The sequence below is a fragment of the Schistocerca serialis genome, chromosome 1, assembly GCF_023864345.2.
Source record: "Schistocerca serialis cubense isolate TAMUIC-IGC-003099 chromosome 1, iqSchSeri2.2, whole genome shotgun sequence".
NCBI lineage: Eukaryota > Metazoa > Arthropoda > Insecta > Orthoptera > Acrididae > Schistocerca > Schistocerca serialis.
The window spans coordinates 779,218,639-779,243,896 of NC_064638.1; positions in this window are offsets into that span (position 1 = coordinate 779,218,639).

Below are 25,258 nucleotides of genomic sequence, written 5' to 3' on the forward strand. Positions count from 1 at the left end.
GAGATGGACCCGTGAACAAAGCAGTGCCAGCCATGTGGCAGGAATCCGTGTTGTACTGCATGGATTGTGGCGTGGCAAACCCTTGTCCTGGTGGTGGTTTAGATTAGATTAGATTAGATTTACTTTCATTCCAATTGATCCGTAGTGAGGAGGTCCTCCAGGATGTGGAACATGTCAGAAAAACAACAATACATGACAAATATTTACAACTAAAACAAATAAGCTAATGTACCATTCCACAGGTCCCAAGTGGAATAATCGTCATTTTTTAATGAACACTAAGAGTCATTTTATAAATACTATTGCACTGAATTTAAAATAAAAAAGTTTTTTATTTATTTATAAGGTAAGAAACATGTAATACAACTACTGTAATACTTATTTACAATGAACACATTACTGCACTGAAATGGTGCAGAATTTAGATTATACTTACACACTTACACACACCCAAGCACACACACACACACACACACACACACACACACACACACACACACACACACACACAAATTTTCAGTGAACACATTACTGCACTGAAATTGTGCAGAAGTTATGTTGTACTTATATACAAATCAGTTGGTTTTCCTAAGAAATTCATCAATGGAGTAGAAGGAGTTGGCCACCAATAAATCCTTTAGGCTTCTCTTAAACTGAATTTCATTGGTTGTTAAGCTTTTTATGGCTGCTGGCAAGTTATTGAAAATGTGTGTTCCTGAATAATGCACACCTTTTTGTACAAGACTAAGTGACTTTAAATCCTTGTGAAGATTATTCTTATTTCTAGTATTGATTCCATGAATTGAGCTGTTGGTTTGAAAAAGTGATATATTTTTAATGACAAATTTCATTAAGGAATAAATATATTGGGAAGCTGTAGTTAGTATCCCTAGTTCCCTAAACAGGCTTCTGCAGGATGTTCTTGAGTTCACACCACATATAATTCTTACTGCACGTTTTTGTGCCCGGAAAACTTTAGCTTGGCTTGATGAATTACCCCAGAAAATAATCCCATATGACATTATGGAATGAAAGTAAGCATAGTATGCCAGCTTTTTCATTTTTATATCCCCTATGTCTGACAAAATTCGCATTGCAAACAGAGATTTGTTAAGACGCTTCAGCAGTTCTGTGGTGTGCTCCTCCCAGTTGAATTTATTATCAAGCTGTAATCCCAAGAATTTAACACCGTCCACTTCTTCTATCTTCTTGTCATCATATGTTAGACATATACTCTTGGGACACCCCTTACAAGTTCTGAACTGCATGTAGTGTGTTTTTTCAAAGTTTAGTGACAAAGAATTGGCTAGGAACCAGTGATTAATGTCCACAAATATTTTATTGGCTGATCTTTCTAAGACTACACTTGATTTGCTATTTATTGCAATGTTTGTATCATCAGCAAACAAAACAAACTTGGCATCTGGTAATGTTACTGATGAAAGGTCATTGATATACACAAGAAAAAGTAAGGGCCCCAAAATGGAACCTTGTGGGACCCCACATGTAATTAGTTCCCAGTTGGATGATGCCTGATAGCTTGATACATGTCTCTTTCCTAATAACACCCTTTGTTTCCTGCCAGAGATATAAGATTTGAACCATTTTGCATCATTTCCTGTTACACTATAATATTCTAGTTTACTTAAAAGGATATTGTGATTTACACAGTCAAATGCCTTTGACAGATCACAAAATATACCAGTTGCCTGCAATTTTTTGTCTAATGAATTAAGTACATTTTCACTGTAAGTGTAGATAGCCTTCTCAATATCAGAACCTTTTAGAAATCCAAACTGTGACTTTGACAGTATGTTATTTGAGATAAGATGGTTATAAAGACGACTGTACATTACTTTTTCGAAAATTTTTGAGAATGCTGGCAACAGTGAAATTGGACGGAAATTTGATGCTATTTCTTTATCTCCCTTCTTAAACAGTGGCTTAACTTCAGCATATTTCAGCCATTCGGGAAATATTCCACTGATAAACGACTGGTTACACAGATAGCTTAATATGTTACTTAGCTCAGAATCACATTCTTTAATTAACTTTGTTGATATTTCATCATACCCACTAGATGTTTTTGATTTTAAAGATTTTATGATGGACGTTATTTCTGTTGGGGTAGTGAGGGTCAAATTCATATTATGGAAGTTACTTGAAATGTCTGGTCTAAGGTAATCCATAGCAGCATCTACCGAACCTGACAACCCCATCTTTTCAGTAACAGTTATAAAATGTTTGTTAAAAAGTTCTGCAACACTATACACATCTGTCACCAATGCATCTTTTACTCTTAATGCTATTTGTTCCTCTTCATGTCTGGTTCTACCGGTCTCCTCCTTCACTATATCCCATATTGTCTTTATTTTGTTATCTGATATGACTATCTTTTCCTTGTAATATATTTGCTTTGACATCCGTATTACAGTCTTTAATATTTTGCAGTATTTCTTATAATGTGCTATAGCATCAACATTGGAAATGTTTCGGATTGACAGATACAGTTTTCTTTTTGTTTTACAAGATACCCCTATTCCTCGAGTAATCCATGGCTTCTTTGTAGACTTTGCTCTAACCTTGGTAAGTTTTGGGGGAAAGCAGTGTTCAAATAAGGTAAGCACTTTATTAGCAAAAATGTTATATTTTTCATTCATGCCATGAGCACTGTAAACATCAGTCCAGTGAATGTCTCTGAGGAGTGTCCTAAAATAATCAATTTTTGGCTTACTGATTACCCTCTTGAGCTCAGATTTAACAGATTTTATATCCTGTTCAGTATTAACATTTAACAGAAGGAACTGCATGTCATGGTCTGAGAGGCCATTGACTATTGGTTTTGTAATATAATTTTGTTCATTTGACTTTTCTATAAAGATATTATCAATGGCTGTTTGTGAGCAAGTGGTTATCCTAGTGGGGAACTTTACTGTGGGAATTAAGTTGAATGATAGTGTTACTAACTCAAATAGGTTCTTATTGGGAGAGTCTTTAAGGAAATCTACATTGAAATCACCAGCAACCACTATTTCTTTGTTTTTGGTTGTTAAATGGGCCAGTACAGCTTCAAGGTGGTTTACAAACAGATTAAAGTTACCTGCAGGTGCTCGATATACACTTAATATTATGAAAGATTTTTTGTGAAAATCTAATTCTGTTGCACATGCTTCCATATGCTGTTCTAGGCAAAATTTATGAATGTCTATGTTCTTAAATTTATGACAGTTCCTGATGAATGTGGCAACTCCTCCTTTCTCCATTTCTGATCTACAAAAATGAGATGCTAACCTAAACCCTGTAACACTTAAAAGTTCTATACCAGTGGTCACATGATGTTCAGAGAGGCAGATTATATCAGCTGGGTTTGAAGACTCTAATTCATCTATGCAGATAGTTAATTCATTAATTTTATTTCTCAGTCCTCGAATATTTTGATGCAATAAAGATAGCTGACATTTCACATTGACTGACTTAAAATTGGGTGGAGTTAAAATATCTGCTGACAGTTGAAAATTCTTAACCAATGGCTGTTTATGTTGATGTAATAAGCTGGAATTATGTTTTTTGATTTCTTTCTCAAACTGAAGGTTTGTCTCAGTTCTAACCTCTCTTAAAATTTGTTTTCTTTCTGTCCTCCCTACCCTAAAAAAGGGTCTTTTCTGAATCCTATAACCACTGGTATTTTACCACTCATGACAGTGCCTCCCCCCTTTAACTTTCTTGCTATTTCCCCAGCCAATTTACCCTTCCCCTTCCTGTTGAGGTGAAGGCCATGCCTAGTATAATCCCACCTACTGATAGAATCAACATGAACCACACCAATGTGTGACCCCGCACCCGACATGAGCAGCCGTTCCAGCTCCAAATTAACTCTCTTGACAGAAGATCCAACGAAGCATTTGCAGAAATCGGCATTGATCCTGCACTGCATGGAGATCTGTAAGAGGTAACTGCACCGTCGATGATGGAGGGCACATGTGGAGGGAACAAAGGCATCTGATAGCCAGAGTCATGCACATTCCTAACCTCACTTATTGTTGCAGGCACGAAAACATCTGGAAAAATCGACGTAATCGACAAGTGAGAGGCATCATATTGCAGTCCTGGCACATGTACATCGCCCGCACATGATGCATGTCAATCACAAAAGCCGGCATTAGGTGTTGGGCTGAAGCCATTGTTCGAATGTTGTGTTGATGTAATACACGCGAAAATAACTGACGCAGAGGTCGCGGACACAGTAAAACGGCAAAAACGGAAGACGTTACAACTCGGTGTCACCAGTGAGGTGGATGCTCGGGTGAGATACACCAAACAACACCTTATAATCAGGAGTTCATTTATTCACATCTTCACACAAGAAAGGCTTGCACAGAACGGGATGGTGGAACTACACACAGATGATGTTTTGCTTAGTCCAAAGATGATACTAAAATCGATACTGGTGTCGATCTCATTGGCGCCACAATTTCATTGTAATCTTACTCCTCTCAAATGTTCAGAAAAGACTTTGATTATTGTGGACAATAACTGGAATAATAGGAAGGAGGGGCAGATTACAAGTGGGGGCTCATCCAGGATTTATTGACTAATAATGAAGTTTGGTCTGTTGCAGAAAGTGCTTTATTTCATTAATTTTTGAAATTTATGCATGGATGAATTTTTGATCACATGGACCAGAAACTGAAGCTTGCCCAACAGTGACGATGTACTACCATTAGTGATGGATCAGATTGAATGAAAATGAAGAAGACTTTATAACTAAAACCAGGGACATCAAAAAGGAAAGATAAGCACAAACTATTTGTGAAGTTAATTTGTTTGTGGACTCATGTGCTTGTTAACAAAATGAATGATTAGATTTACTTTCATTCCAATTGATCCATAGTGAGGAGGTCCTCCAGGATGTAGAACATGTCAGAAAAACAACAACACATGACAAATATTTACAACTCCAACACATAAGCTAATGTACCAGTCCGCAGGTCCAAAGTGGCATGGTCGTCATTTTTTAAATGTAAAGAAGCAGTAAATACTGATGTATTGCAGTTAATTTTGGCAAAAGTAGAGAAAATGAAGACAGATAACAATAGCAAATTTATTGCAGTTAATGATCAGTTAACTGAAATAAGAATTGAAAACAACAGCAAAATGGACAGAGTACATCAGATAGATCAACTGAGTAAACAAGTTTCAGAGTTAAAAATTGGTTGTCGGAGGGGTTAAAAAGTGTGAATGAAAAAGTAGATGTTTTAGAAAACTTAGGCGCTAATCACAAACCATAACGAAAGAGCAGTGAGAATTTTGATGTGGTATGTACTAATGATTTTTCCTCTTGGGTGGAAAACAGTGTTATTGATGTATGTAAATCAGGTGATGACTGTACTGGATCTGAACTAGGTGGTATTTTTGCTGTAGATGTGAATAAGAGCTATGAAGTAACTGAGGCCGGTAAGTCTGAAACTGGTGGCTTATTGCAGATGAATGTAGGCAAGGTAAGTGACTTTGATGGAGATGAGACTTGTATTGTTAGTGATGTAGTTGATGAAGTAATTTTGGAGGAATACGATGATGATGAGAATTAGGTATTTGTGGAGTTTAAGAATAATGAAGTTTCAGAGTTATTTGTAAATGATTTTGACAATACAGGTAAGATAAGTGATGTTGTTGGTGAGGGTCATGGAATACCAGTCCAGTCAAAACAGTTTTTCATTAATTTCATGCAGAGTAATGGTCCAAACAATAAAGTTGAGCTATCTGTGGGCCTGGAGAATAAAGATGAAAACTTTTTTGAACTTCATTTGGGATCAGATTGGTGATAACACAGATAAAGGTGCATCCTGGAATAAGTTATCTGTGGTTAGTCAGAACTTTTATCCCAGTTGGTGGACTGAAGTGAAAGAGGATCTAAGCAGGAATTGTAATTTTGGCAGTAATGTATTTTGTGTTCCTTCTGTAACAAGTGATGATAGTTGTGCCATGAGATCTGTTCATTGTGTTCAAACTTTACCTGACAACACGAGTAATCAAAGTAATGTTATGATATCTGTAAATTTGATAAAACCTCGTGAAAACAGTGTGAATGCAGCATTTGATGAAATTGAAAGTGGTCTTTTGCATGAAGTGTCTAACAACAGAGAGGGTGATTCAGGTTTTGGCTGTGCTTATATTAAAGTTAAGATTGATCAATGGGAAGGCAACTGTTTGATTTATTTAGGTAGTCCAATTTGTGGTATATCTGAACAATTTAGTGACAAGATGAAATATAGTAATAATTTTGTGGAAATGCCCATTATACATGTAAAGCTAAGAGGAGCTACAGGCAATCAAAGCAAATTGGTAAAATCTTAGGTATTTTTAACTTTTAGTATAGAAGACAAGACCTTTGAACATGAATGCTTAGTGATTCCTAATCTACAGGAAGATATACATTATATTTGCAGGTCCATACAACTATTTAATTCTGTTTTGTAATAGATTTGTGCTTTAGAATTTGATACATATATGCCATGTGACATAATGGGTAGATCTTTTTACAATTTTGAAATGGGATAATCCCATTAAATATCTAGTAATAAATTTCTTATTTTAGAATGCTATTATTATTATTATTGTTGTTGTTGTTGTTATTCCTATGTACTGCGCAGAGAATAATTAAATTTAATTGTCATGAACTCTTTTGGGTAAAGTCATGGGTGTTATGAGAAACTGAGTGAAGACTCACTTTATTCATGTGTACTGTAAATATCAGGAATAGTATCTTAAAGTTTCATATGTGCGAACTAAAGACATATATATGTTAAACACAGAATTCTTATGTCAGTATATTGTGGACTATGGTCCATACCTCATTTTGTTGGCATTTGTTGGATGCTGCATCAGTACATTCCAACTTGTCTTTCTTGTGTACATAATTTCTTCTAGTTTGATAATTGCAAAGTAAATGTTACTTTGAGATATCTTTAGTATATATGTGTATATTACCTTACTAGTTCATTTTTTTTTCATTGCATTTAGCTCTGTTTATTAATGTACCATTTATGTGAACACTTTTTAATCCACTCTGATGTGAACCCTGTATGTTTTTATCATTGTTATTATAGATAGGCAAAACATATGCCATGTGATGTGAGGGAGGTATTGAGCAGCATACTTAGTACAAAAAACAATGTTTCAGAATTCATAGTGAAAGTTAGACAGGAAGTTACCTATCTGTTGGAGCGTGTGATGAGAAACCTAGGGAGGAAACTGAAAGATGTTGGTGGATCAACCCCCACACTCCTGTATGGTTGCACCCTTGTTCGTCCAGTTGACTTATGGGAGATAATGTACTCAAGCATCTGTCAACTACATCAGTCTTCTGACTGAAATTTTTAAATTGTTAACCAAGAAATTAACCTATATGAAGAATTTGTGAAACTATTTCAGGGTGTATATATACTGGGGCAACTGGGAAATCCAGGAAAAAACCAGAAATTTTTTTATCTGGGAGAAAACTGGGGAAAATTTTCTACAATTGACACACAGCAAAATATGTCAAAGGCTGTAGGGTGAAGACTATGGAGTACTTCATAACAGCAAACTGCTTCCGATGAGCGTGACGTCACAACTGTTTACATTAAGTTTGTTTTGAGCAGTTGACAGCAGGCTCATGTGCATGCACAGTTGAGTTGCATATGAGCAGTGATTTGTCCCACTTCTGGCTACCTGAAGTGTGGCTGCAGTAGTAGCAAGAAGCAGTCATGCTACACAGAAAAAAAATGTTTCTCGTGTGCCAAAACTGCCAGATTTGCACAGGTGCAGAACAGTCTGGATTTTAGTGGGATGTTTATATTTAGTGATTTTATTTCCACATTTTTGGCCATCAAGCGTTAATCACCTTGCACAACAATGAAGTTATTTTTGTCAGTTTGCTAAATAAATGTGGCTTTTATTAATCATTTCTGCAGATGCAATCAATTTATAAGAAACCCAGTAATTTTCTAGAATTAATTAATAGAAATAAGTGTTTCATTCCATACTGTTGGCTAGTTTCAACTGTTCACTGAATTTCAAGTGCACCTTTACATTTTGTGGCATGCATGGATGGCATTATGCCATAATAAAGAATCAAACATGAAACAATATAGTACTGGTACTCCAAGAAAATCTGCATCCCGAAAGGAGCACTAAAAAGCTTAATATCAGATTGGGCCCTACGTCATTGCAAATCCAGACATATAAATGTGTTCTTTAAGCCAAATTATGCATTTTAGTATGGTTTGCAAAATTCCTATGCTCTTGGAGTATCCTCTGATGTCCTGTTTCTTTTATGACGTCATGTGAGATATCTTAATGCTGTATATGTCATCGTAACTGCCCATGCGCAGTAGCTCCTGTTTTCTGGTGCTCTATGGCAGCTGCTGAAATGAACCCATGTCTAAGAGGTGACAGGAAAATATTACGAATGGTTCTTGAAAAAGTGTTATTTTCAAAGGAAATTTTCTTTTACGCAAGATAAACTATGTTACATATGAGAATGTGCAATGAATTTCTTAAATCACAGAGCATTTGACTCTCATTTAAAACTTAAAACTTTCAGTATCGGCCACTTAGAATAATTTCAAGCCCAGAGGACCAGACATTCATGTCACTTTTAAAATTTGACTGGCACATTTGTGTGATGTATCTTAAAGTGTAACGCACACTGAAAAGACCAAGACTGAAAGCTTAACTTTTCTCATAGCTTATTACTCTTAAAGACCAGTATTATATGCAAAAGCTTAGCTTTACTTGTAGCTACACTATGTACATTAATTTAAACCATTAACTTTTCCTATTTGTGCATTCACACTACTTAACAGTGATGTTGCTATTGGCTGACTACATCACATGTTCTATGCACTGAATATCTGCTATGATTGGCTGATGAGATCATGTGACATGAGCTATGATTGGCTTACAATAGTGCATTGCAGTCTCTGTTTCAGTGCTTTGGAAACTAATGTGCTGTGTTTGGTGCACCCCCCCCCCCCCTTCCCCTCCGAGTCTCGTGCTGGGAAGTTCTTGCTGGTGTATAAAACCTTTACCATTCAAAGGATTGAAGTTTTTACAGCTCTGAGAAAAAGTTGTGTATTTTCATGTGGGAAAAACTGTGTTTTTAACAGACCCCCCTCCCCCCACATGTACACCATGTATTTGTTTAGAAAAGTAGTCACTGCTATATGGACAGTGTTATTCAACATAAATGTAATTTTTTTTAAGTTGGAGGATTAACTTCCCAATACATTATGTAACTTTAAATAATGCTGTGGAAGGTTGATGTTCTCTGACTGATGATTTGTTATGTTCAACACAGAAATATGAAACCTTAAAAAGTTCAAGAGCACATTCTATGAACCATGTTGCAAATAATTATCAGAATCTGATAAAATTAGGCACTATTACGTTAGTAGTCATACATTTTAATGAATTTCATTATCTCAAAGCTCAGTATGGTTTCTTCTTCTTCTTTTCTCTCTTCTTCTTCTTCTTTTTTTTTTTTTTTTTTTTTTTTTTTTAAATCAATTGTAAATGAGTTTTCTAGGCTTCTATGTACATAGGTACATAGGTTAGTTTGAATGACCATTTAGCAAATAGTGTGGAAGACATTTATGATTGTGATCACAAACTGAGTGTATACTGAATAACAAGATGCATACTTTTCTGATTTCACACACTGATTTTGGTTCTCTACCTACTCGATTATGTCATCATTGAAAGCTATTTATGACTCTGATTACCTGTATTTATCCCGATTACTGCATTATTGTATCTCATTCGAACTTGAATTGTATGCAAACTCATGCTTAAAGCTGTTTCAGGTACTCGTGGTCATCGCGACTGTGTGTGTGCACTCAACGAGAGTGTGCAACTATTGATTGAGGCTAGATGCTTCCTCTAATTATTCTTTACATATGATTGAACTTATTGATGTATGATTATGAACTTTATTCATTCTGAAACTTCCAGGCAGGTTAAAATTGTGTGCTGGACCGAGACTCGAACTCGGGACCCTTGCCTTTCGCAGGCAAGTGCTCTACCGATTGAGCTACCCAAGCACGACTCATGACCTGTCCTCACAGCTTCACTTCCACCAGTACCTTGGCTCCCGCCTTTCAAACTTCATATCCATTTTGCTGTGTCAAAACATTTCTGCTGGTGTGTATCCAGTGTGGTTTGGATTCATGGATCGGTCCCCACATATTTTCTCCTTTCATTAGTCAACATATCTGTACATACTCTGGTTCATGTGGCTGATTGATTTTGTGCTATGCTCCTACTAGTGATTGTATATATTTTTCTGGTCTGTAACTGTCATCGTAAGTTTTTCGAGTCAGCTCACTCACTGTACATTTAGGCTCTGCATTTTTTTCTTCTCTCTTGATGATTTTGAAGGTGTGACTTTATAGGTGTAAACTTGCAATTTTTAATTCTAGTAATTTACATTGCTTCTGCAGTTATTTCTGTAGTTTAGTGCTGCAAAATTATGGTTTTGACTTTGTATCATTTGTCTCGAGACAGAATGTTCCACAGATCTCAAAATCTGAATGTCATGCCTTCATAGGTGTACAGATTTTGAGTTGTATAGTAGATATGTTATGTATCAGATACTTCTGTACATCTGTATTCTATCTTTTGGTATCATTTTGTACACCATTTGGCAAACCTTATAGTAGGTCACAAAATATTGCAAACACATTGTTTCCCTATTATGTGAGGAGTTATTTTAATGGGACGTCTTCCTGTGGTATGACATTTCCTCAACAGAAGTTGTCGATACCAGTAATATTCTTAGAATTTTGAACAAGTCAGTATTATCACAGCTGCTTTTCTGAAATTTTTTGCATAATTTTATACACAATATGCTGTATTTCAAGCTAAAATTTAAGAAAAGGAATTACTTTATTTTTGATGTTACAATCAATAAGTACTAGCTCTGAATGTACAGTTAAAATTATTTTTCTTAGAAACATTTGAAATGACGTATTATTTGGCACACTTTAAATTTCTATTATTAATTACACAGTCTAGTACTGTTTACTATGTTTATTTCTGGGTTCATTTATGGAGTAATAATCAAAATTAATAGAAATTCGCTTGTAAAGAAAATCTGTGAACCCTCTGGAACATGGTTATTACTGCAGAGTGAAGGAGTAGTAAGTATGTCTCTGATGTGCTTGGATGTATTTTTGTATTTTGGGCGAACAATGTAATTTTGGCTTTGTTAATGTGAAAATTCAAAAGACTTTATGTTATATTAAAATGTGCCAAAATATCCTAGCATAAAAAAATTCTGCAACAACAATCTTTAAGATTATTTAGGTCAGTTCAGCCATGAGGACCTAAAATGTGAGAATTTTAGCTTCAAGAATCAGACCCCTAAACAAGAACCGGAGCCACACTATAAGAAAAGCTAAGTAAACTAAAAAGTTTATTGTAATCTTACTCCTCTCAAATCTTCAGAGAAGACTTTACTTATTGCAGACAATAACTGGAATAATAGGAAGGAGGGGGGAGATAACATACCTGAGTGCCATTGTACAGTCTTCCATGGGGAAACAATTTTTGAATACAAAATTCAGAATTTCAGTCTTTTCTCTGTTATCTTCCATTTAAGTGTCATTACTGTCACTGAGAGACTGAAGAGATTATTTTGGTCTGATTATTGATTTTTATGTAAGACCAAAACTTCTTAGGGTTTTTAGTCAGATAAATTGGGCAAATTTTACTTTCAAAGTCACTGTCTACTACTCTCGTTGCTCTCCTTATGCTCATTTTCACTTTGTTTGGCTTTTGTTTGTCAACTTAGTTTTGACATGAAGCTGTTTTTGTTTATGTAACAGTTTTCTAAAACATTGTTTATGTAACAGTTTTCTATAACATTGTTTATGTAACAGTTTTCTAAAACATCTCTTAAACCATGATGGGTCTTTCCCATCACCCAACACTTTGCTTGTAACATACTTGTCTATGGCATATTGGATTATGTTCTTGGATTTTATCCATTTGTGCCCCATATCTTCATCCTCAGCACTGGATTTTTAATGCTGACTACTCGTAGACTCAGCAAGAGAGAGAGAGAGAGAGAGAGAGAGAGAGAGAGAGAGAGAGAGAGAGAGAGGGAAACATTCCATAAAGAAGCTGTGACTTACCAAACGAGAAATCGCTGGTAGATAGACACAATAAAAAACACACACACAAATTTCAAGCTTTTGCAACCCAAGGTTGCTTCATCAGGAAAGAGGGAAGGAGAGGGAAAGACGAAAGGATGTGGGTTTTAAGGGAGAGGGTAAGGAGTCATGCCAATCTCGGGAGCGGAAGACTTACCTTAGGGGGAAAAAAAGGACAGGTATACACACACACACACACACACACACACACACACACACACACACACACACACACACACACACACATCCATCCGCACATATACAGACACAGGCAGACATATGTAAATGCAAAGAGGTTGGGCAGAGATGTCAGTTGAGGCAGAAGTACAGAGGCAAAGATGTTGTTGAATGACAGTTGATGTACGAGAGGCGGCAACTTGAAATTAGCGGAGGTTAAGGCCTGGTGGGTAATGGGAAGAGCGAATATATTGAAGGGCAAGTTCCCAACTCTTGAGTTCTGATAGGTTGGTGTCAGTGGGAAGTATCCAGATAACCCGACGGTGTAACACTGTGCCAAGATGTGCTGGCCGTGCACCAAGGCATGTTTAGCCACAGGGTGAGCCTCATTACCAACAAACACTGTCTGCCTGTGTCTGTTCATGCGAATGGACAGTTTGTTGCTGGTCATTCCCACATAGAAGGCTTCACAGTGTAGGCATGTCAGTTGGTAAATCACATGGGTGCTTTCACAAGTGGCTCTGCCTTTGATCGTGTACACCTTCCGGGTTACAGGACTGGAGTAGGTGGTGGAGGGAGGGTGCATGGGACAGGTTTTACACCGGGGGCAGTTACAAGGGTAGGAGCCAGAGGGTAGGGAAGGTGGTTTGGGGATTTCATAGGGATGAACCAAGAGGTTACGAAGGTTAAGTGGACGGCAGAAAGACACTCTTGGTGGAGAGGGGAGGATTTCATGAAGGATGGATCTCATTTCAGGGCAGGATTTGAGGAAGTCGTATCCCTGCTGGAGAGCCACATTCAGAGTCTGATCCAGTCCCAGAAAGTATCCTGTCACAAGTGGGCCACTTTTGGGGTTCTTCTGTGGGAGGTTCTGGGTTTGAGGGGATGAGGAAGTGGCTCTGGTTATTTGCTTCTGTACCAGGTCAGGAGGGTAGTTGCCTGCCAACCCTAAGTTTGGTACAGATTTATTGATGACATCTTCATGATCTGAACTCACAGTGAAGAAGAGCTCCAGAATTTCCTCTCCAACCTCAACTCCTTTGGTTCCATCAGGTTCACCTGGTCCTACTCCAAATCCCAGGCCACTTTCCTTGACATTGACCTCCATCTGTCCAACGACCAGCTTCACACATCCTTCCACATCAAACCGACCAACAAGCAACAGTACCTCCATTATGACAGCTGCCACCCATTCCATATCAAACGGTCCCTTCCCTACAGCTTAGGTCTTCGTGGATGAGAAAATAAAAAAGACCAATGTGAAGGATGTTGTTTATTGCATCACTGAGGCATGGCAGAATATTTCAAAAAATACTCTGAGAAAATTGTGGAGAAAACTGTGGACATCTCTTGAATTTCAAGACAACCTAGTTGAAAATGAAGAGGAAAATCTACTACAAATGACACAGAAAATCCATAGATGTGAAGAAGCTAGTGAAGGAGATGTAGATGAGTGGATGGCAGTGGATGGGGCATGTGTGGAGAACCTCACTGACGCTGATTTAGTTGCTGCTGTGACTCAAGACCAGGAAGAAGTGGACTGCTGTGACAGAAGTGACAATAAGTCTGAAAGCGACAAAGAGGAGCTGGTACGACACAGTGATGCAGCAGAAGCCCTTGACTGCACGCTACGTTATTTGGAGCAACAGCCCACAGCTACACCTGCTGATTTGATGTTTATGAGATGATGATGCAACTATGCGTCATATAACAGGCTGACTTCATTATGCAAAAAAACAATGACTGAGTTTTTGTCATCTAAAAAGTAGGGATAAAATGTGCGCTGTATTTTAATAAGTTTGACAGCTTTTCTTTCATTATTATGCATTGTTTAAACCTAATGTTTTCTTGCCAATTTTTCTAATACATGTTTACTGTACTGTGTAAATTAAAATAGTGTGTATGTACAGCAGTTTACCACACAGTTATCCATACTTAGATTAACATTTTCATGTTCGGGTTAACTGAAAGTCCAGATTACCAGTGTTTGGATTAGTGGGACTCTGCTGTACTACCATTAATATTATACATTAATGACATAGTTGACGGTATTACTCACGGTCTCAGCATTTTTTGAGATGATGCTATTATCAACAAGGAAATTGCATCTTATAAAAAGTGTAGCAATATAAAATTAGATTGTGTTATAATATCAGCTTTGTGGGAAGTCTGGCAACTAGCTCTTAATGTACAGAACTGTAAAACTGTGCATTTCACAAAATAAAATATAGTACCCTCTGATTGAATGATTGTTGTGTTGCAGCTAGAATCTGTCACATTATACAAATATCTGTGTGTTACAATGTGTAGAGATATGATGTAAGGCAGCCAAATAAGTTACAATGGAGGTGACATATATGGAAGGTTCTAATTTAGTGGTATGCTGCTGAGAAACTTTAGTCTGACTTTCAAAGTGATCACCGACAAAATACAGGCATGATCCTTATTGGAATATTGTCCCACTGTGTAGGTGGGATCCATATCAAGTCAGATTAACCCTTTTAGTGCCAAATACGATCTGATCGTGATCCACATTTTCGGCGAAAAATGCCAGTAACGATCTGATCGTGATGCCTTTCTCATTTGCTAGGAAATACTAACAACTTTGCCTTCAATCGGTGAAAAAAATGAATGAGAAAGGCATCATGATCAGATCGTTACTGGCATTTTTCGCCGAAAATCTGGGTCACGATCAGATCGTATTTGGCACCAAAAGGGTTAACAGAGAACACTGAATGTAGGTGAAGAATGACAGTGTGAATGGTATGCCATTTGACTAACAGAACCTAGACAGAAGACATTGTATATCCTGTGAAAACTGCTTCAAAAATGCCAACAATTAGCTTTCAGCAGGGAAACTCAGTATCTGTAGGTCCCTACGTGGCGAACCCACAGAGGTTATTAAGAAAAATTTGAACTGACATCAGCTTGTAGAGAGGTATGCAAGCAATTTCTCAGTCTTTCTTCCCAACACTCCATCTATAAGTAGAATAGAAATAAACCATATTTCATAGCATAATAAAAAGTACATTTCACCACACACTGTAATTCACAGAATATAAATGTAGAAAATGCAAATCAAGATGGTTGGACAGAGATTTGGACCCTACTCCTTGTGATATCTCTCCAGAATTTTAACTGCTGTCCGGCCTCACTAATGTTAGGTAAAGCCAAAGGGAATGTGTGTTACTAATTATTTATTTGAGATACACTGCTTTATGAGTAAATTATGCAAATGCTTAAATCATAACTTAGAGTAAAAACAATACAACTAGCTGTGTGTCCTTAAAATAGTCCAGAATCATGGACATTTGAAGCTTAGAAAATAATTCTGTCTGCTTGCGCTTAACGTAACTCCAAAGAAGGGTTTTCTTGCATCATTGATCAAACTGGTGACCATTTAATAATTTATAATTGATTTTCAGGGCACTCATGAACAAGACGAAAAGGATCAAGAGACTTGCAATGAAGTATATGTGCAAATTGAGAAAGAATTAATTGACTTGCAGAATAAAATGTTACTGAAAACTCAGCAAGATGAAATTGCAAACATGCAAAACTCACTAAAAAGTATGTTATTTCTTTAAATGTAACTTGTGTCACTGAATATATGTGCTAAATGAAACTGTGAAGTGAATCACATCATAAGCCTGTCATGCCATTAATGCATTTTCCTACAACTTTCTAGTTCCTATTGTTTAAGATTAATTTCTGTCCGAGTTAGTCACATTGACTGGTGTAAGTTAATAGAAGTGAAGTCCATAAATTGCAAACAGTACAGTAATGCATCAGTGAAATAATGTCACAGCGATCTCTCAACAATCCCAAAATAAATTCATGTAGATACCTACAGGAAAAAAATTATAAAAAATGTATATATTCTGTGTTACTATAATCTAAGGTAAAACAATGTATTATTGGTTTAATTTAGAATAGTGCTCAAAAGAGCAATTGTTTTTTCTGTGTATTTGAATATGATAATTAAATACAAACTTTGTGAAATTAATGTAAGACTTTTTTCTGTTCATTCTAAAAATATAGAGAATACTTGATTTTAATGTATCTATGCATCTAGTGTGTAAATGAATTAAATTTCAGATACTGTATAAATCTTAGCTTATACATCAAAACAGTATATGATTAGTACAGACAAAACATAAAAAGAAGTAACTGAATCTTCTTATGGTACTGCAAATATGACTATAAGGGGTTTTTAAAGCACTTTATTTAATGTGTGTTGGTTGACAGGACAATCTCTGAAGCATCAACAAATAGTCAGTTTGGCAATGGAAGGAAATGTGGGGGCTAAAACTATAGAGGGAGACCAAAGCTTGAGGACAGCAAACAGATTCAAATATATGTAGGTTGCAGCAGTTATGCAGATATAGTGATGCTTGCACAGAATAAAGTAACATGAAGTTAGTTTTCTGACTGAAGACCCCAATTACAACATGTGATTTATGTGTCTTGTACTATTAGACATTTCATCATAAAACCTTAAAAAACATGATGTGTGTCCTTCTAGCACAGTCAGTTACTAGTCCATATTACTTTAACATTCCTGCGGGGTTAAGTTTATTTTCAAGTTATTTCATTATCAGAAATTAATAGCTTGCCATAGTGCTACCAGGTAAGCGGAAGTATGCAACCCATGAAGGCATTAACAGTGTGTCAGTTTTGTGTGTCTATAGAGTGACTAGCACTGCAAGCTCCTGCAATGCTTATGGAGAACTAGTAGGTGAGATTGGTACCTTACATCAGGGCACATTATTCAGCACTGTACACAGACCACTGTGATGCCATGCCAGTGGCTGTTGAAGACTGAAACCCACAACTGTGTTAGATTAGCCTCACCTATAGTACCTCAAGTTCATTTATTTGTATTTTATATTTGCTTTAATCACTGTGTTGGATTAGCTTCACCCACAGTACCTCAAGTTCATTTATTTGTAATTGCAGTTTGATTTGATTGCTGTATTAGATTAGATACACTCATAGTACCTCCAAGTTAATTTATTTGTATTTGCACATATCCTTGATCACTGTACTAGATTATCCCTGCGTGTCATACCTCATGGACATTAACAATGTTTCTCACATTGTCTGTGTAAACTGATCCACCACAAATGGACAATGGGCACCCCTTGACTGTACTTGTAACACTTTCATGAGTGGTGAGGACTTCCAGACTGACTCAACTGAGAATTTTTGTTCATAGATATTTTTGTGGTGACTTTCTAAATGCATTTTTCAATTAACTGTTCCTGTTAACATTCCAATAAAGGAACTGGTATCCCCTCTCCATGCCACACTCCAAACCATGGCCAGCCACACTTATGTCTCATTTCCCTACCACCCAAAAACTGCTCACCAGACCACGCCACCAAAGGCACAGAGCACAAAGGTGGTGACAGAGGCCTCAGTGTCAAACATGTAATGTTGGCACCTTGTGAATTGGACATGGCACCAGAGGACGGGTCCAGTGGAGGGGTGAGGTGGTGGGTGTCATGAGCGACTGCTGGAGCAGGTGGTGTTGTGGATGTTGGGGCAGCCTTTGCTGTCAGGTCATGAGTGCTGCCTGCTGGGTTGGCATCATCATTCAGGGCACCGATTTCATTGCTCACTGTCACCTTGACAGCTTTACTTCTGCCAGTACCTCGTCTCCTGCGAACTGCAGGAGAGCTTCTGTAAAGTTTGGAAGGTAGGAGATGAGGTACTGGCAGAAGTAAAGCTGTGAAGATGGGGTGTGAGTTGTGCTTGGGTAGCTCAGATTGCAGAGCACTTGCCCGCGAAAGGCAAAGGTTCCAAGTTTGAGTCTCGGTCCGGCACACAGTTTTAATCTACCAGGAAGTTTCATATCAGTGCACTCTCTGCTGCAGAGTGAAAATCTCATTCTGGAAACATTCCCTAAGCTGTGGCTAAGCCATGTCTCCACAATATCCTTTCTTTCAGAAATGCTAGTTCTGCAAGGTTTTGCAGGAGAGCTTCTTTAAAGTTTGGAAGGTAGGAGATGAGGTACTGGTAGAAGTAAAGCTGTGAGAATGGGGCGTGAGTCGTGCTTGGGTAGCTCAGATGGCAGAGCACTTGCCTGCAAAAGGCAAAGGTCCCGAGTTCGAGTCTCGGTCCAGCACACAGTTTTAACCTGCCAGGAAGTTTCATATCAGTGCACACTCCACGGCACAGTGAAAATCTCATTCAAGGTTGAAACAGACCTCGAATTGGTGTGCCCAGCAAATGAAATGAACAACTCTATACTGAACTATGAGCAGTCGGCAGTGGAACTGCAATGAGTGGCCATGCGAAGGAGGTCAAGTCCGGCCGAGCGACACCAAGACAGATGGGAATGGGACCGAGGCTGGAATGAGACCGGCTGATGTACCGTTGCGGGAACAAGACCAACTGTTTCCCATTCCCGGGAACTATAAGTAGAAAGACACAACCAAGAGCGACGGGAGCGGGACCGAGGCTGAAACGAGACTGGCCAACGTGCTGTTGCGTGAATGAGACTGACCGTTTGCCGTTCCCAGAAGCTATAAGTAGAAAGCCGCGACCGAAGTGAACTATGAAAGACTGTACCTTAGAATTCATTCATCGCTCATTCCGTTCATCTTGGTGAACTGTTCCTTTGGACCCGTTAGTTTGCAAATGATCCATCTTTAATATATACTGGGTTCAACTGATCAATGGGTACTGTGGCAATGGGTACTGTGGTGGCAACTCTATGGAGCCATGCAGGAAAGGTCTTTCCCTGTGCTTGAGCATTAGGTGTGGTCTGAGTACTGCAGGCAGAGTGGTAGCTGGCTGGTGTCCACAACGCAGCCAGTGAAGTGCAGTCAAGGGCGGGTGCTGAGGGCGTAGGAGTGGCTGAGTCAATCAGTGATGATATTCTGAATGTGTGCCACATGGTATATGTCAACTGTGGATTTCTCTGTATTGCTGCTGCTGGAACTGTGTAGGGGATATCTGTGTGACTTCGTTTTGACAAAACCCTGTTGTAAGGGGGTGTCGGTCAGTGAAGGCCGCGAAGGTGTGGCCTTCCACTGAGGGGCAGCAGTACTTCACCACCTTGCAGGTGGCTAGAAGCTCATTGTCATACATGGCCCAATTCTGATGTGCCACAGAGAGCTTCACAGAAAAGAACACTAGTGGCTGCCAGGGACCTTCAGTCCATTATTTAAGAATGATACCTAGGGCAGACTGGTTGGCGTCAGTAATGATCATGAGTGGGATGGTCAGATAGGGTTGGGCCAGGATGGCAGCATGCAAGGGTTCACATTTCATTTGTTCAAAACTCTCTGTCCTTTGTGTTGCCCAGAGAATGGACTGCTACCTTTAGTATAGTCACGCTGGACTGCAGCAGTAAGCTGTACTTGCACATTTGCAATTGGTGCCAGAAAAAATTCACCATCCTGAGGAACCTGTGCACCTCTTTGAGAGTTGTGAGTTGTAGGAATTCAGCAACAACCTGGACCTTCTCATCCAGAGGGTGGGCGCCTGCAGATGATATCCTCTGTCCAAGGAAGTTGATCTCCAAAACACAGAAGATACACTTTTCAAGGTTGATGATAACTTCCACCTCTTGGACGCGAGAAAATACCTCCTGGAGGCACCAGTGGAGCTCCAAGACATCACACAAGTAGATGAGGATATCATCCAGGTAGGTGGAACAATACTAGGTGCAGCATAGGAAAGATGCTTTCAAAAAGACCAAATGGGTTGAATATTGCCGTCTTCTCCATGCCCTTTATGACCGGAATCTGCGTAAATGCTTTTGCACAGTCTACATTCCTGAAGACAATTGCGCTGGACGGGTCATCACTGTAGCTGAATGAGAGGGACACTGGGTAGCAGTCGGGGACTATCCTGGTACTGAGGTCTTGAAAGTGCCATCTTTTTTGGGGATGAGCTGTAGGGTGGAATCCCATGGACTCGAGGCACTTCAAAGGGTGACACACACTGGTGGTGATTGCTGCCTCAATTTTGGTCTGCGCTGCTCTTTGCTTACCTGTTACCTGGGGAAGGTGGCAGAGGTGGCAGATAACGGGGGGGGGGGGGGGGGGTGACATCATTGGGCTGTAATGTTATGTATCATGGTGTACCTCTCAGGTGAGAGGGTGAGATTGGATGTTTCTGGAAGGGTCAGTGAGGAGTGGAGATTTTGGAAGGTGATCAGCAAAGGAGCTAGAATGTGATGATTCCTGATGGCAAAATGGGTGGCAGTGTGGAATCTAACAAGGAATAGAATGGAGGGATGTGCCATCAATGATATGCCAATCTGTCAAGTCGAGGTGGAGGCCATAGTGGACAATGAAGTCGGTACCAAAGATAGAATATGTAATGTTAGCCATGGTAAAGGTCCATGCCAAATCTCTGCCAATGCCAAGGTCAATGGACCAGATGTGGAAGCAGTAGGTTCTGATTACAGAGCCATTTGCCACACTGAGGAGGAGGGGGGATGTGGGGAGTGCAGAGGAGGGTAACATTTAGTGGGGACAGATGGAAAGAGAGGAGCCATTGTCAAGCAGGTAGGCTGTTGGGGAGGAGGGATTCCAATGACAGTACACAAACAGGCATAGAGGAATAGCAGAGCAGACAGGCGCACCTACTACTGATAACAGCCTGTGTTTGGGGACCATACACATGGTTCCTGGCAGTTTGTGGTGTTGCTGCTGAAAGGTCCAAATGACATGTCTTCCAAGTCTGACCCAGGTTAACGAACTGGCATGGGAGCAGTAGATCCTGGTTACAAAGCCATTTGCCACCATGAGGATGGGGGGGGGGGGGGGGCAGAAAAGGGCAACAGGTCACAGGGGTAGATGGAGAGATCAGAGCCACTGTCAAGCAGGTAGGTTGTTGGGAAGGAGGGGTTCTGATGATCATACACAAACATTCACTGAGAAATAGTGCAGCAGCCAGGCGCAGCTACTGTCAGCAGCCATCTATGTTTGGAGATCATGAACACAGTGCCTGGCAGTTTGCAACATTGCTGCTGAAGCACTTGTGATACCAGTGAAGGTCACCTGTAACCCGAAAGTCCTGGCTGCCACTAGCTGGTTGGAGTGGTGTGTGCCTGTGTGGGCATGCACCCTGGCTATTGTAGGCATTACAGGGCTGTGGAGAGATTGGCTTGGCTTGGGGGAGAGGTTGTGCATGCTCCAGGTTGGAGGTGAGCCTGCACATCTTGCCAGTTATGCAGTTTATGAGCTGCACTATGTTCATGGAGGGTTTGTGGGGCATGGAAGGTGTGGGTGATGAGACGGGCTGTATGTGTGGGAGATAATGTGATAAGACAGCATGACACTGTGCGCCAGCAGTGATGGTTGCAGTGTGGAGTGAAGCTGCCACATCATTGTTTGTATAGTAGTTCATAGCTAATGCCATGTGGTGTGTGGTAAGCAGATGCGCAATCCAATAGGCGAGTAGCAGCATTCCAGAAATTATCATTGGTTTAGCAAGTGCACAGAGGTGCTGGAGGAGTTGCAAGGCCTGCACGTCAGTGCATTCCTCCAATGAAAATAGTGAACATGCGCACTGTATTTCTGATGCTCCAGCTATGCTATCAGCGAGTCTTTCAGGGCAAATGCCTAAGCTGCGATGTGTAACCCAGTCTACCAGCAAGAGGTGGCAGCGTTGAGTGCCACCTATGTTGCTGGCTCAGGACAGCACACGTTATGCAACATGTGTGGGGCACACTGTGTGTCGCACACTGTGCGTGACCTGCCTGAGCACTAGCACACTGTCATGCCCTCTGCCAGATCCCCCGCACCACAGCACACCCAGCTATGCCTGTTGACCACAGTGCATCACCACACCTCACCTCAGCTGGTGGTGTGGTAGGACATTACCCCTATGCTGAGATCATGATGTGATGCCCCAGAGGTCGCTGCATATCATGCCATCAATGCTGGCGTACTGTCCCCATCACCACTGATATCCTACCACTGCCTGTTGCAGTCTCCTGATCCATGCCCCTGTGTCCGTTCAACCTGCCCTCTCCTTCTCCCATGGAGGGAATAGTGTGGTGACACACTACTATATGTCTACATGTTTGTGCCCACCATATGTCTGCAGATGAGCAGCCCAGGAAAAAAAGAAGCTTCAGGGAGCATCCCCAACTCCTGGCAGTTCCCATGCCGATGCTGAGGTGATGCATGACTGGTTTCACCCGTTTTGTGTGTCTACAATATGAACAGTACTGCAGGCTCCTACAACACGTATGGAGAACTTGTAAGTGAGGCTGATGCCATACTTCAGTGCAACATTATTCAGCTCTCATGTCCTGAGCTTGCATGGAGCATCCACTTCACAGAGCCTGTTAAATTATAGTGAGGGTGTCAGCATCCAATTTCTTTTAGTGAAACTGCAGCACCGCACCTATGGCTGTTAAAGACTGAAATTCACAACTGAGTTAGAGTAACTTCACCTACAGTACCTCAAGGTTGTTAATTTGTATTTTATATTTGCTTTTAGTCACTCTGCTAGATTATCTTCACTTATGGTTCATCAAGTACATTTACTTGTGTATTTGTTTTGCTTTGATAACTTTGTTAGTTTACTTACACTCATGGTACCTCCAAGTTCACTTATTTGTATTTTCATATTTCCTTGATCACTCTGTTAGGTTACCCCTGTTGACCATACCTCAAAAACACTAACAATGTTTCTCATGTTGTCTAGAACTCTGTCTAAACTGATTGCTCACACACAGACGGTGGTTACCCCTCATATGTGCTAATAACACCTTCATGGAGTGGTGGGGATTACAGGACCAACTCAATTGAGAATTTGTGTTCATAGACATTTTTTGTGGCAACTTACTTTGTAAATGTGTTCTGCAATTAATTGTGGATATTAACATCCCAATAAAGGAACTGTTTAGTATCCCGACATCTTTTTGTTACATTGTTCCCATGCTTTTTCCATCCGTTTTACCCTCCATTCTTAGCAAAACCCATGGTATATGTGGTATCCACCCATCAGTGAGGAACACAACCAAACAGACAGTGCACATCACACCAGACTGAGCAATTGCCAATATCACATTCTTGCACCATCTAGCTAGTGCTTGCCACACTGGGCTTCACAAGTAGCATAGCACATTACACCACCATTCCAGTGCTAACACAAAGAGTGAAGCATCATGTCACAGGGCAACTCTGATCTTGGGTTACTGCTACTTTTGAATTCGAACCCGCCCCTGCCAGTAACAGAACCACCACTGTAACATTCGCTTCTACTGATTTTTTAACAGATTTTAATTCTTCAATATCCTTTCCCTGCCTTGAACTTTCTTTGACAAACTCATTTTCTAAAACTATGACTCTGCTCTCAACTATATCTATTCTGCAATTTATATGCTGGAAGCCAGCTTCTATTTTGTTTTTTAGCTCTGTGTTTTGAGTATTGATTTGCTCATTGTTCTTTAGCATTTCAGATTTTTAAAGTCCACTCTTGGTTTTCATGGCTGATTTCATGGTACCTATCAGTTACAATTTTAAAGCTTCATTGTCAGCTTTCACTACTGATTCTAAGCCCCTCTTCCACCCACATTCTAGATTCCATTTGGACATTGTTGGTCTTTGTTTCTCTTAATGGACTTAAAATTGCCTACAAGTTTTTTGTCAACTTGCGAATTGTCTAAACTCTGCCACCTCAAATCCCTACCCCCCACCCCAAATGCATGGTTCACATAGTCATCGTTAATTGTCATTTATGATAACTTAATTATGACCGCTTTAGCCAGAAATGTGATGATTTGATCTTTTTGCTGTACTTATCTTGATTTCTGCCCTGATTCATTGTTTCCAAGCAGCCTGTTAACTTTTTAATTTTTGTTCATCATCTTGATTATTCTTGAAACCAGCATTGCCCACAGTGTTCCAGAATCCAAACAAAGCATAATTAATGTCTTTCCAACAACAAAAGATCATGATTTGAGATTCCAAATCAAATACACCTGACCCCTCAGTTTTAACAATACAAAGATAATAAAACACTAAAATTTAAGTTTTATAGCAGCATTTCTTCATCCAGACTATCAGCCATGTAAATGTGCTCATTTAATCTACAGATGCACCTGAGGTGTTTGTTGCATGACATACAAGATGATGATGATGGTGATGATAGTTAATAGTTAATTCAGTGAAACTGGTGGCTCAGCTCATTGTCCAGTACACATTGAGAAATGATTGTTATGTGTTTCAGGAGAAATATTTTTGTGTTCCAACTGAACTGTTGATGAATAATTTTAGCTTCAACGTAAGTATGCACCCACTTCCCATAATTAACATACAATAGACTTGATGTAAAGGATCACTTTTGAAATAAACAGTGGTTACACAATTACAAATTTGTATTTCTTCTCACCACAGAAGTTAAAATTTTCATTTAAATGTCATTCTGACCACTTCTACTGCACGAGAAACAATGTTTCTGCTTCTACATAAAAACATGTCCTACTCCTTCCTTCTCCATGTCTGTTCACAACAATGACTCTACAAAGACTTCCATAATCACCAGTAAACAAAGGCATTATGCCTCATTGATGCAGTGTGTCAGTGATGTATTGTTTCAGTAAGTCTAAGTTCACATATACCTGGAAAATTATAATCAAGAGATAAACAAATTTTATAGTAACAATTAAATAAAATGATCTTTTACACACTTTTGTAGTGAAGTTTTGGTATGTAAATAACTTTAAATACGTAAATACCTGCCAGTTACTGACAAAAGAAGAAGATGCAATTTTATAGAATAGTTAATATTTTTAAAAGTTAAAATAATGGGTTTCTTAAAAGTTACAGATAAATAAAAAAGCAAAGAAATTTCAAATAAATGTTCCCAAACATCAAACCAATCCCAAAGGCACCGTCAATGAACATAAAATA